Source organism: Oncorhynchus mykiss, chromosome 14 (assembly GCF_013265735.2).
Source record: "Oncorhynchus mykiss isolate Arlee chromosome 14, USDA_OmykA_1.1, whole genome shotgun sequence".
NCBI classification, from domain to species: domain Eukaryota; kingdom Metazoa; phylum Chordata; class Actinopteri; order Salmoniformes; family Salmonidae; genus Oncorhynchus; species Oncorhynchus mykiss.
The window spans coordinates 20387626-20402114 of record NC_048578.1 but is presented as its reverse complement, the minus strand read 5'-3'; the positions used below and the strand labels follow the sequence as shown (position 1 = coordinate 20402114).

The window sequence follows — 14489 nt, the reverse complement described above, 5'->3', positions numbered from 1 at the left end:
AAAGCTGTAAACACGGGCACCCTCATAGATATCATCCTAACCAACTTGCCCTCTAAAAACACCTCTGCTGTCTTCAACCAACATCTCAGCGATCACTGCCTCATTGCCTGCATCCGTAATGGGTCAGCGGTCAAACGGGCACCACTCATCACTGTCAAACGCTCCCTGAAACACTTCAGCGAGCAGGCCTTTCTAATCGACCTGGCCGGGGTATCCTGGAAGGATATTGATCTCATCCCGTCAGTAGAGGATGCCTGGTTATTTTTTTTAAATGCCTTCGTAACCATCTTAAATAAGCATGCCCTCTTAAGAAATTTAGAACCAGGAACAGATATAGCCCTTGGTTCTCCCCTTAACCAACACAAAAACATCCTATGGCGTTCTGCATTAGCATCGAACAGCCCCCGTGATATGCAGCTTTTCAGGGAAGCTAGAAACCATTACACACAGGCAGTTAGAAAAGCCAAGGCTAGCTTTTTCAAGCAGAAATTTGCCTCCTGCAACACTAACTCAAAAAAGTTCTGGGACACTGTAAAGTCCATGGAGAACAAGAACACCTCCTCCCAGCTGCCCACTACACTGAAGATAGGAAACACTGTCACCACTGATAAATCCACTATAATTGAGAATTTCAATAAGCATTTTTCTACGGCTGGCCATGCTTTCCACCTGGCTACCCCTACCACGGTCAACAGCACTGCACCCCCCACAGCAACTCGCCCAAGCCTTCCCCATTTCTCCTTCTCCCAAATAGTCAGCTGATGTTCTGAAAGAGCTACAAAATCTGGACCCCTACAAATCAGCCGGGCTAGACAATCTGGACCCTTTCTTTCTAAAATTTGCTGCAGAAATTGTTGCCACCCCTATTACTAGCCTGTTCAACCTCTCTTTCGTGTCGTCTGAGATTCCCAAAGATTGGAAAGCAGCTGCGGTCATCCCCCTCTTCAAAGGGGGGGACACTCTTGACCCAAACTGCTACAGACCTATATCTATGCTTTCTAAGGTCTTCGAAAGCCAAGTCAACAAACAGATTACCGACCATTTCAAATCTCACCATACCCTCTCTGCTATGGAATCTGGTTTCAGAGCTGGTCATGGGTGCACCTCAGCCACGCTCAAGGTCCTAAACGATATCTTAACCGCCATCGATAAGAAACATTACTGTGCAGCCGTATTCATTGATCTGGCCAAGGCTTTCGACTCTGTCAATCACCACATCCTCATCGGCAGACTCGACAGCCTTGGTTTCTCAAATGATTGCCTCGCCTGGTTCACCAACCACTTCTCTGATAGAGTTCAGTGTGTCAAATCGGAGGGTCTGCTGTCCGGACCTCTGGCAGTTTCTATGGGGGTGCCACAGGGTTCAATTCTTGGACCGACTCTCTTCTCTGTATACATCAATGATGTCGCTCTTGCTGCTGGTGAGTCTCTGATCCACCTCTACGCAGACGACACCATTCTGTATACTTCTGGCCCTTCTTTGGACACTGTGTTAACAACCCTCCAGGCAAGCTTCAATGCCATACAACTCTCCTTCCGTGGTCTCCAATTGCTCTTAAATACAAGTAAAACTAAATACATGCTCTTCAACCGATCGCTGCCTGCACCTGCCTGCCTGTCCAACATCACTACTCTGGACGACTCTGACTTAGAATACGTGGACAACTACAAATACCTAGGTGTCTGGTTAGACTGTAAACTCTCCTTCCAGAACCACATCAAACATCTCCAATCCAAAGTTAAATCTAGAATTGGCATCCTATTTCGCAACAAAGCATCCTTCACTCATGCTGCCAAACATACCCTTGTAAAACTGACCATCCTACCAATCGTCAACTTCGGAGATGTCATTTACAAAATAGCCTCCAATACCCTACTCAACAAATTGGATGCAGTCTATCACAGTGCCATCCGTTTTGTCACTAAAGCCCCATATACTACCCACCATTGCAACCTGTACACTCTCGTTGGCTGGCTCTCGCTTCATACTCGTCGCCAAACCCACTGGCTCCATGTCATCTACAAGACCCTGCTAGGTAAAGTCCACCCTTATCTCAGCTCTATGGTCACCATAGCATCACCCACCTGTAGCACGCGCTCCAGCAGGTATATCTCTCTGGTCACCCCCAAAACCAATTCTTTCTTTGGCCGCCTCTCCTTCCAGTTCTCTGCTGCCAATGACTGGAACGAACTACAAAAATCTCTGAAACTGGAAACACTTATCTCCCTCACTAGCTTTAAGCCCCAGCTGTCAGAGCAGCTCACAGATTACTGCACCTGTACATAGCCCACCTATAATTTAGCCCAAACAACTACCTCTTTCCCTACTGAATTTATTTTATTTTATTTATTTATTTTGCTCCTTTGCACCCCATTATTTTTATTTATACTTTGGCAAATCTACCATTTCAGTGTTTTACTTGCTATATTGTATTTACTTTGCCACCATGGCCTTTTTTTGCCTTTACCTCCCTTATCTCACCTCATTTGCTCACATCGTATATAGATTTGTTTCTACTGTATTATTGACTGTATGTTTGTTTCACTCCATGTGTAACTCTGTGTCGTTGTATGTGTCGAACTGCTTTGCTTTATCTTGGCCAGGTCGCAATTGTAAATGAGAACTTGTTCTCAACTTGCCTACCTGGTTAAATAAAGGTGAAATTAAAAATTAAAAAATAAACAAAATATGTAAAGTGAAGTAGAACTGCATGAAATGTTTATAAAAGGCTATTTTTTTCAGACCTGCAAATACGATGATGATTAATTCAATGCTTTTACTTTAAAGGAGATCTTTCCACCCCTACTCTTGTCCATGGTGACCTGTGAACCAAAAACCTTCTGGCCCGCAGCCCTGCCCGCTATCAAAATTCCTGCATTGCCATGTAATGCTTACAGGACGAATAACAGTTTCTAAAACTGCATATTTAAGGCTCTGATCTCTCCAAGAAGTGAGGGTAAACGGTAGACATGCTCTCTAATATCCACTTTGTTTTCATTATTATTTTGGGTACAGGGAGGGTTTGCCTAAAATATATTTTGCTGAAGGGAGGGCCATCCATTTTCATTTGGGAGAGGTCCGATTTTCTCCATGTAACCCTTATTATAAATAACGTTCACTCCCTAAATAAGACAAACCTTGAGGGCATGAGATGTGGAGCCTTGTGAAGGACAGGCAGTGCTGTTTGAGCAGCTCCAAGGTCAGCTGATGGCTGTTCCCTGAGCTAGAGGTGTGCGTCCCCTATGGGCCCTGGTCAAAAGTAGTGCACTACATAAGGAATAGTGCTATTTTGGGACGCAACCAAGGAAAGTCCTCAGCCAGGGCTAACTGGGCCAATAGCATGCAGATTGGGGTGAAGCGGGAGAAAGGGTCAGCGAGGCATTCTAATGAGCCCCACTGATATGGACAAAGAGGTACAACTAAACACCATGAAACACTTTGAAATGACAATGGAAACTTGTCAATGTTACTCAGGGCAGACTTACTTCGAACAATGGGTGATAAAATAAAAAGGCCAACATCGTTTATTTCAATGATCCTTAGGGGAGAAAATATTTTCTAGTTCACTAACTCAAACCCTTTCAACCTTTAGTTAATTGGCAGACAATGAATGGTCAGGAAGATTATGCCGCTTTGGTCAGTGTTATGTTACGTGACTGTGACCAGGCAGGACTGAGGAATTGGTCAAGGTTATTTCAATGTAGAAGGACCCATAAGCTTCAACATGTGAAGTTCATAGGAGCATGTCAAATTGGGTGTCATATGAAAGGTAAGATTTCAAATATATATATGTATTAAGGCATATATTAATTTTTCAACCATTTTCCATCCTAAAAATGTGAAATAAGCTTAAGGCTATGATTTCTGGTCAAACAGATGGAAAAGGGGTCATTGAAATCATCAACCAGAATGTAAAAAAAAAAAAAAGATATTAGAAATACATGAAAACACATTAGACCATGTAATTGTTGAATACTAGTTTCTGATTGGCTTGAAAGGCATTCTAGAGCGTGCATTATTTCCCTAGAACGCATAGTATATCAGCAAGGTAGAATTAATAGGCTATAGCTAATTCTTACATATTATATGTTTGAGCTGCTATTGAAAGCAATAGTCAAATTGAAAACATTGGCATTGTTGAATTCGATTTTCATAATAGCAGGCTAGGACTGATGGTTTGGTTAGCTAAACTAGCAACTCTGTTGGTTTGGTTACCAAGGCAACTACTTTAGCTGTCTGGTAAACTTGCTACCAGCTTCAGTGGATGTTGAACACATTTCTACCTGCAAATTATAAAGTGATAGCCATGGTATGAAAGGGATAATCACCTATGCGTTCTCTGTAAAATAGTGTGACTCCAGGGAAGGTTAGTTCCACTCCGCTAGCGTGTGGTGAAACACACCTTCCACGTTGTTCATTCATTTCCATAGAACGCACAGCCCCCCATTGATTATCCCTTACATAATGTTGAAGTAAAGACCCCTGCCAACTAATATCAACACTTATATTTAGTTTGGGACATATAATTCTGCCTTCAGTAAGTTAAAGAAATATTGCCTTGTGCATTCCTTTACCAAAAACCCACATATCTTTTTTTATTTATTTACCTTTATTTAACTAGGCAAGTCAGTTAAGAACAAATTCTTATTTTCAATGACGGCCTAGGAACAGTGGGTTAACTGCCTGTTCAGGGGCAGAATGACAGATTTGTACCTTGTCAGCTTGGGGATATGAACTTACAACCTTCCGGTTACTAGTCCAACGCTCTAACCACTAGGCTACCCTGCCGCCCAATCTTTAAGATATTTTCTAATTTCTCCCCCACCATGAGGAGGGAGGATAATTTAATTTCACGAGTAAAGGTAGACCTATTAATTAGTTATAGTGTTTTTACAGATATAAATGTTGTTTATATAATGGAATTGCTGAAAAATCAGTAACAGAATTTCTGCACTTGAATTGGCTACAATGGGAATTCATAGTAATCACAAACCACAGTTGGGTTCACAAGTTTGGACAGCACAGTACAGTATAGTTCAGTACAGCACAGCACGGCACAGAATAGTACAGTACAGTATAGTTCAGTACAGCACAGCACGGCACAGCACAGGAGAGTACAGTACAGTAAAGAAAAGTAGAGTAGTAGTTCAGTAACTTCAGTAACACACTAAAGTTGAGTACACTATAATGTACTGTACTGCACTGAACAATAACTGACTACTGAATATACTGTACTCTACTGTACTGAACTCTACTGTATTCTACTGAACTCTACTGAACTTTACTCTACTGAACTTTACTCTACTGTACTGTACTCTACTGAACTCTACTGTACTCTACTCTACAGTACTCTACTCTACTGTACTAAACTCGACTGAACTCTACTATATTCTTGTTTGGCATACATTTTAAGTAAAAAATCTGAGTCTCAGCGCAATTCCGTTTCGAATTGCCCACAACTCTGACTCACAGCAATGACTGTGGATGACTGCATTGACTGCAGCCACACAGAACTAACAAAGAGAGAGGTGTAGGCGTATAGCTGAATGGAAATGCATCCAATGCACATAGCCTACAGCTGAGTCACTCTCATAGATCTGCCAAATGAGGTGATGATGCGCTGACCATGGGATGATGCACTGACCATGGGATGATGCACTGGATTATAATCTGCAGATGGTCTCATGTTTCAACTAGTAACCTGACATGACACAACTATTGCACCTGGATGCAGATTAAGTTAAATCTCAACCAGGATAGAAATTGAGCGCACAGTACAGTATAGTTCAGTACAGTACAGTACAGCACAGCACAGAATAGGTTATAGGTATCCAGGTTATTGCGGCATCCGAATATTCCGCTCATGTGATAACATTTAACACGTCCTGGAACTTCCTGGTGATGATTATATGTTATTTTGTAAGACTGCAGCCCATTTTGTGTGGTAGTACATCCTTACACAAATAATGCGAGCACTCAACTAAACCTGCAGTTTATAGCTGGGCATATTTTCAGTAGTTAAGAGCAGAATATTCGGCAGGAAGGAGGAGCCTTCCAGCCGAGCTACACAAACACACACCCTTCACATAAAATGCATCCCATTAAACATTAAACACACACGGCAAGGCCAACATTCCAGACAGTCCGCATCAAACCTCTGTGAACAGTATGCGCTACCTGCAGTCTGGACAAAGACCAGAGCTACCTCCACCGAGGCTAATTGACTGACTGTGTCTGTGGAAGAACTCTCCTTTTTAATGGCTTAAGAGCTGCTAACACTGGGCAACAGCTGAAAGGACTCAAGTTTGGTCTAGTATACAGCTTTGCCATTTCATTACAAAGTATTTTGTTCACATGCAGTGTATATAATGTCCACAGGCTTTGGAAGCGTACTGTTGAATGAACACCCAATAGTAGAATGTAGTTATTAAATAATTCAAATATCAGGCACGAAGGAGGGACAGTCTGTCACTATAGAACTCCCCTCAGAAAAAAACTTTCTGCATAGCCTATATAGTGTGGTGACAGATATAGGACAGTAACTTAGCCTATATAATGTGGTGACAGATATAGGACAGTAACTTAGCCTATATAGTGTGGTGACAGATATAGGACAGTAACTTAGCCTATATAATGTGGTGACAGATATAGGACAGTAACTTAGCCTATATAGTGTGGTGACAGATATAGGACAGTAACTTAGCCTATATAATGTGGTGACAGATATAGGACAGTAACTTAGCCTATATAGTGTGGTGACAGATATAGGACAGTAACTTAGCCTATATAATGTGGTGACAGATATAGGACAGTAACTTAGCCTATATAATGTGGTGACAGATATAGGACAGTAACTTAGCCTATATAATGTGGTGACAGATATAGGACAGTAACTTAGCCTATATAATGTGGTGGCCGATATAGGATAGTAACGGCTTCTCTGTGTACGTGACGAGCTGCTAACTGGCTAACACATGTTGTCCAGCTCACTCTTTAAGACGCCGTTGCATTTCACACGTGAACTTGTTTGACGCTGTGGATCAGCTGAACGAGGTGAGATCATCAGACACATGGTCACAGGCACACACTGACATGACTTTGCACGTCAAGCTTTCATGACAGACATTAGTAGCACTCCACTGACCGACATGCATCCTAACACATGGCAACAACACAAAGCACCAATTCAAATGACAGTGTAAGCAGAGAGAGAGAGAGAGAGAACGTGATGCTCCTTGTGGTGACAGGCTGCTATGTATGTGGTTAGCTTAGCTGGCTATTGTTTGAGCATCACACTAGTAGTCAAACCACAACCCAGCCACCCCCGCCCAATTTAATCAAGCATCGGATACATAGCGTGCTGACTAAAAATACCCAAGATACATACACATCAGTCTCAACAAAAAGTACCCGGACTGAGAGGTGCAACCTTGAATTTGCACCAATCAGATGGTGCCAACAGACGATGACGTGCCAGAAACGAGACAGCAGAAAAACCTCTGCATCAGTCCAGACTGATTGTCAATCACTATTGTGGTTGGTCATCTTTTGCCACCATAATGTTTTAACAGAGTAATACCTGAGTAATGGCACAGTTTCTAAACCCAGAGGCGCTGGGAACGCTTGCGAAACAGGGGTTTGAGAAGTCAATGAGAGAAGTGAAAAATTCTTCCTTAGTTTTTGAAATATATAAGGCACAACACAACCTAAATTCGAACCAATGCCTTGAGTAGTTGAACATCTTATTACTCCAACCTCGTGAAACTGACAAATTGACACGTTTTCATTTTCATCAAAAATAACTTCACATTGAAGGAGTGCCTTTGATTTGACAGCCTGCACATGCGCAGTTTGGCATGAGACCCGATGGCGTGTTTTTATGAATGAGCTTAGCTAGCCAATGTCGCTATGACATTGCCTACAAGTATGATCGGGGATTTCAATTGGAGAAGCAGTTTCTGCTTATCTTCATGCTGTACCTTCTTTGGTAATAGCCTATATGTTTCATGGGAAGAAAAGCTATATATTCTGGTCATAGCAAAGTTTACCAAGTCTTAATTAAAGCTACTGCTGAGACATTGCATTGTTATTTTGGAGCTGGTTAACATATATGACCTCTAACATCAGTATGTCTTGGCCAAACAAGACACGTTATGTAGTTTACAAGACATCAACACTGAGGTTAACCTGATGACAGTACATATGGAGATATGGAGTCCATTTTTATTGTTTGGAATGGAGTCAAACGCTTCATATTGTGTGAGGCAACATGCAGGCTGGATGGGGTTACAGGTGGAATTTCCCCTGGCTCCCATTTCTCTTTGACGTCACTTCTGCCGCTTGGCTGTAGCGCTGCCTACTGAGATATCAGAGGACGGAGAACTCAGGTGACAGAGCTGTTGAAACCAAATCACTGTGAAATAAGGAACTTTACAAAGCAAGTTCCCCCACTGTCTTTCAACAGAAACGGGCGGACACAGTTAGATATCTTCGGTGTGAAATAGGGAAGTATGACGATTTTGTTTCAGGTTTTCTGTGTAAATTTGGTTCCTTTATTTGAGTGAGTCACTTCACATTTTGGTCAACTTACATACTTGTTTACATATACAGAGAAACATATAAACATTGCCACCTTGTGGTTACTTGAGAGGTGTCAAATGACACTAATTTACCTCAGAGAGACTGATCACTGGACTTGATTGGAAAGAAGACATCAAACCAGGCATCTCAAGAGACATTACAGGGGCTTCTAATCTAAAGCTTTTTCAGAGGATGCGATAGAGCATATGTTTCCCACATCATCTGACGTGAACACTGACCAAAAAGGATATGACAAACACAAGAGTCATTTCATTCACTCACCTGTCTCTGTCAAGGCCACTATGTAAGGTATCTGTCCTTTGTGAGGCTATAGTGGTGCTTCAGACACAGCATAAAAGTCTGATACAAGTGAGCTGGTAAGATCGATATCCAGGAGCCCATTAGGGCAGCTCTCTGCCGGTTAAGAAAAACCTCAAGACTGAGGCCGGGACAATGACAGGAACCCTCAATAGTATGGAGTACAAAGGAGCACAGCTCACCCATTGTCTGGAGTCATCGTCACCCAGTCACTCCTCAGCGGCTAGGGCTGCTGTGCCCTGCTGATGGTGACATCACGGTCACACCATAAGTACCAGGGATACCATTTTCCCCAGCCAGGCAGTCACAGAGGCTAGTGTTCCAAGTCAGTGTGTATAAACACACTATCAACTGCAACCTGATGCCTGGCCTGTTCTCATCAGGTTAATCCAAGCACTGTCTCATGAAAGGTGAGGGAAGTTAGTCCCTCAAAGTCCCGTTGTGCGGGAGAAATCCCTTCAGCAACAAAGTTCAAAGGCAGAGAAGGCAGGGTCATTGATGCACATGACTATCAAGGCCGAGAGAGAGAGGGAAGGAGGGAAAGAGGGTGGGAGTGAGGAGTGTGGAGTGAGGCAGGCACCATGGGATTTTTAAAAAACTATTCATGAAGTCTGTGCATGCAACATATGCTAGAGACCACTACACTGCAGACAAGCATATTTAGGAGCTCTTGTTGGAGATAATTGGTTTCAGAAGACTGAGATTTCCAATTATCTGCCAGGCCTCTGGGATAGGCTGGCTGTGTTGCAGGGAGGGGGGGTGGCAGTGGAGGAGAGGTGGGGTCAGAGGGACCAGCTGATATCTGTTGCTGACGGGCTGAGCTGAGAACCACAAGAACCCCCACCCCCCCCACCCACCCCCCCACCCCCCCCACCCACCCCCCACCGGATAACAAGAGCACAAGTATTCCCCTGTCTCGCCCCTCCCTTTCTCCAGACAACAGCAGGCACGGAAGGCCAATGAGATTTCTCAGCTTGCAATGTCCCTGAGGCCAGCATCTTAACCGAAAAATGTAAACATCTGGCAAACATTTATATTGGCCACAGATATGTTGAGGAGCTCAAGTCATTTGAGAAAACACGGTTTAGTGGAGATCCAAGCATCACGTTTTTTGGAGGGTGAAGGTCGTTTATTACATGAAAATAAGCATGAACATGTTAGATGACCATGATGAGCAGACATGGTTCAGACAAGTGCCCCAGAAAGAGGGGGTCTTTCTCAACCTCTTGAACTGAATGACAAACTTCAAGATAGAGTAGTGGAACATTGTTAATGGTACCGCATGCCATTTCTAATAATCAGAGGAAATTAGAAGCACTGGTGCAATGACAGACTATTCTCCAATAGTAAATTCAGAGTCTGAAGAGCTATTGGTTATGCTTATTAATGTGATGTCTAATACTTCTGATGGCAACAATAGGGTGTAGTTGAACTCCTCTTTACATAACAGAGAAAACATTAACAACCCATTTCTTTCAGGACTGTATAATTGATCCCTCACACTCACATGAAGCACAAATGGCCACTGGACCCAGGAGACACTGGAGACAGGCTAGCTCTGTCAGCAGCACACAACAGCTTCACACATTTACCACACAGCACCCCTGTCACAAGGCAGGCATGGTAGTGGCACAATGACACAGCTTCTCCGTAAGAGGAGGGTTAATAAAGCAAAACAGTAGGTAATTCAGACTGGAGGCTTTTCACATTAAATGTGGGGTCAGTGGCAGAACATTGGTTTAATAGAAATCTTGAAGTTGAGAAATTAAAGTAGTCCATATCTGTAGTAGCCTAGGTGAATATACAGTATAAACTACAGTATAAACTTCTTATTTACTTTGTTGTGGATTTACATAAATAAATACCTGATGTATGCTATATGAAAATAAATTTAATAAATATAACACGTTACTAAATAACTCTCATAAACGTATTGAAAGGGAGGGTTCTAGAAAATAAGGGACTGCTTGGCAGGGACTGCTTGGGAGGTGGTAACACAACTGTTAGATTAATACACATTCCAGACTAATCGTCAAGACAGCGTTAAAAAAAACAGAAGTACATCATTAGCTATTCGAGTAGCGAAGACTCACCTTTAGTCCTTATCTTATAGCCTAGCGTCAGACGTTTAAAATTCCAATGTTTTACGCCTCATGAATGATGGCTTCATCAACATCGGACAGTAGCCAAATATCTTCAGTAGGCACTTATCAACATCTTGGTAATATTCCCCCAAAAAGATGTAATTCTTCAAATGTGAGATGAAAGCTCGACATCATCGGTACAGTACAACGACTGAGGCAACTCCAGTTTCACTACTTTCTCGTGCTTGACGAAAGGTTACACAGTTTTTTTTCTTATTTTTTTCTTACGGAAAGCTGATGCGTGGGGAATTCCTACCAGTCACATTTTCCCTAACCTGACGTAACAGGCGTAAAAGAAACCATAAAACATGATTGTTTAGCATTAAAAACTATGGAGAAACAGGACGTTATGAAAAAATAATGTTATGTTGGTTACTCTTATTGAGAAGACTAAAAACTTACCGGTATAGACTAGAATAAACTAGGCCTATCTGAATTTCAACTGAACTGAAAATGATATAGACACTTCGTTTTTATAATTAGAATTATTCTCTATAGCAGATTGTGTTATCACCAACTAGATTTACAATCGCGAACATTATGGAATTCCATGCCTATTAAAAAAACATTAAATATAGAACGCCTAGCATGTGGCTCAGATTGATACATTGAAACAGATAAATGCACACTGTCCCTTAGAATATCAAAATAACAGTACATTTTGAATCACGCCCACTTCAGAGGGATCGCGTTTTCGGTACATTTCCTTCTTCGGGAATGTACTTAATCTTATAAACAACTGTGTTGTCCAGTTGAAAAATATACATTCCAGACTTCAGATGTTGTTGCAGAGTGTTTAGCATATTACTGATAAAAACACTGGTCCTGCTCTCTGTGAGGAGTTTTACAATTTATTGTGAAACAACTGTTGCTTTTCATGAACGAGACCATATTAAAAAAAATTGATTCCCATACCGGGAGTCGAACCCGGGCCGCCTGGGTGAAAACCAGGAATCCTAACCGCTAGACCATATGGGAATAGATACGTCATAAAAGCAAACGTATAGATTTATATCTGACCTGTAGAGGAATAGTAATACTTGTAAATACGTCAGTTATAGTTAGCTGACTCTCCTAAACGGGCCTACATAGCCCCTTAGGGTCATTGTATAAAAAGTTCTACCATTATAATGTTCTAGATTATTACAGATAGGTAGCCTGTAGGTAACCTTGTTTTAAAAAAGTCTGAATTTAACACATCTCCACATTTCTGCTATCCATGTCAATTCAACCCCACCTAGTGTCGACTTCATGTAACTTGTGCCATGTACTAAAAAACAGTAGCTATAAACAGAGAGGAAGAGGCGAAGCAAGAGGGAGCCCAACATCTGTCTTCTCCTGCAGGTTGCGTTTTTTCGATCACCAAACGAGTTGTTGTTGTATGGAGGTCAATGAGTGTCGAATTTAAGTAACTATAAGTAGGACACGTAACATCCCGGCAACGTTGAGAAAAAACACTTTATATGGGCTCCCGAGTAGCGCAGCGGTCTAAGTAAATGTTTTTGTTTGGTTATCTTTTGGAAATTGTAGAAATAAAACATTTTCCTTATTCAGACGTTCCAGCTAGGAAGGCTAACATTAGTTAGCTAATTAATTTGCTAGCTATCATACAGTAGGCATCTATTAATAATTATATTTTTAATATATGTAGACATGCAATCATAATTGACTGTAGTGCATATGAAGCACCCACAAGTTACCGGTGGCTGAAAACACAATCATGGCATGATGAAGGAGTGACGAATTTCCGGCCAAGGGTGGTCCATTTTAAAAATCATTCCTTCCTCCAGGATGTCCCGGGCAGGCACCCACACCCACCCACCCATCCATCAGGGCTGAAGCCCTCCCAGTTTTTTTATTTTACCTTTATTTAACTAGGCAAGTCAGTTAAGAACAAATTCAGGTACTGCAGGGTTTCTTGGACCCGACGAGCCTCCAACAGACGCCGGACCGTGTAGGCCGGGGGACCATCAACAAGTCGAGCAGGCGGAGGTGCAGTTGTGGGGGGAGAGAAGGGACTTACCAGCTTGAAACGGGAGACATGGAAGGATGGACAGACCCTCATAGACCTGGGAAGCTGGAGACGATAGGGTTGATGCGACTCAGGATCTTGAATGGTCCTATGTAGCGTGGAGCGAGCTTCCGTGAGTCCACCTGTAAGGGAAAATCACGGGTGGACAGCCACACCCGTTGCCCCGGTCAGAGGAGCCCGAAAGGCCTTCGGTAACGGTTTGCCTTGGTCTCGGGCAGAGGAGTGGAGCAAGGAGGATCGCGCTATCGTCTAATGAACGCCTCGGCTGATGGCACCCCCGCTTCGGCCTATTTATTCAGGAAATAGGGAGGCGGGGTCGAACCAGAACTGACACTTGAGCGGCGAACAGTCCAGTGGACGAGTTCGGCAGTGTGTTGTGAGCATACTCTGCCCAGACGAGGAACTTGCTCCAGTTGCTGGCCTGGGATGGAGACAAAACAGAGGAGAAACTCCTCCAACTCCTGGTTGGCCCACTCCGTTTGCCCATTCGACTGTGGGTGGAACCCCAAGGAGAGACTCACCGACAAGGCTTTCCAATATCGTGCGACGAACTGGGGCCAACAATCCTAGACAATGTATTGGGGAAGTCTGTATAGTCGAAAGACATGGGTAATCATGAGATCAGCGGTCTCCTTCGCTGAGGGCAACTTGGGTAAGGCAATGAAATGGGCTGCCTTGGAAAACCGATTGTTGACCACCAGTATAGTGGTAAGCCCTTGGGATGTGGGTAACCCTGTGATAAAGTTTACAGACAGGTGGGACCAGGGCTGGCTGGGGATGGGCAGGGGTTGGAGTAACCCAGCCAGTCACAGTCGTGAGGACTTGCTTTGGACACAGGTGGAGCAGGCCATAACAAAGGATCTCACATCTTTAATCATGTTGGGCCACCAGAATTTCCGTCTCAGGAACTCCAGTGTCCGATTAACCCCTGGATACCCAGTTAATTTAGAGGAGTGTAGTACTCAGGAACGGGCTGATCGCGGAACATAAAGTCTGTTAGTGGGACCCCTGCCGGGGTCAGGTTCTCGGGTCTGGGTTTGTCGGACTGTGGTCTCAATAATCCATATCACGGGGGCCACAATGCGGGAGCTGGGGATGATGGGCTTTGAGTCCCTCTGTCACGACCGTCGTCAGGGTGGAAATGACCAGACCAAGCTGCAGCATGGTGAGCGTACATTTATTTTTATTATAAAAATGTTGCCAACAAAACAAAGAATAAGGAACCGACCGTGAAGCTTACTTCGTCTATACAGGCCACTAACAAAGACAACTAGCCACAACTAAGGTGGAAAAACAGTCTGCCTAAGTATGATTCCCAATCAGAGACAACGATAGACAGCTGTCCCTGATTGAGAACCATACCCGGCCAAAACATAGAAACACAAAACATAGAATGCCCACCCCCATATCACAC

The 14489-nt window shown here is 43.1% G+C and overlaps 1 protein-coding gene and 1 non-coding gene across 2 annotated transcripts in view; both read right to left on the bottom strand.

Annotated features, from left to right (window-relative positions):
• The window catches only part of elf1 (E74-like ETS transcription factor 1), a 79804-nt gene extending 68422 nt beyond the window's left edge, over positions 1–11382 (bottom strand). Inside the window, exon 1 of the mRNA XM_021561490.2 lies at positions 10993–11382. The gene's annotated coding sequence lies outside the window, so the exon portion shown is untranslated. The remainder of the gene's footprint in view (positions 1–10992) is intronic.
• A 567-nt stretch (positions 11383–11949) lies between these two features.
• trnae-uuc lies at positions 11950–12021 on the bottom strand. The gene has a single exon. It is a non-coding gene; the product is annotated as a tRNA-Glu (tRNA).
• Between the last annotated feature and the right edge of the window lie 2468 nt (positions 12022–14489).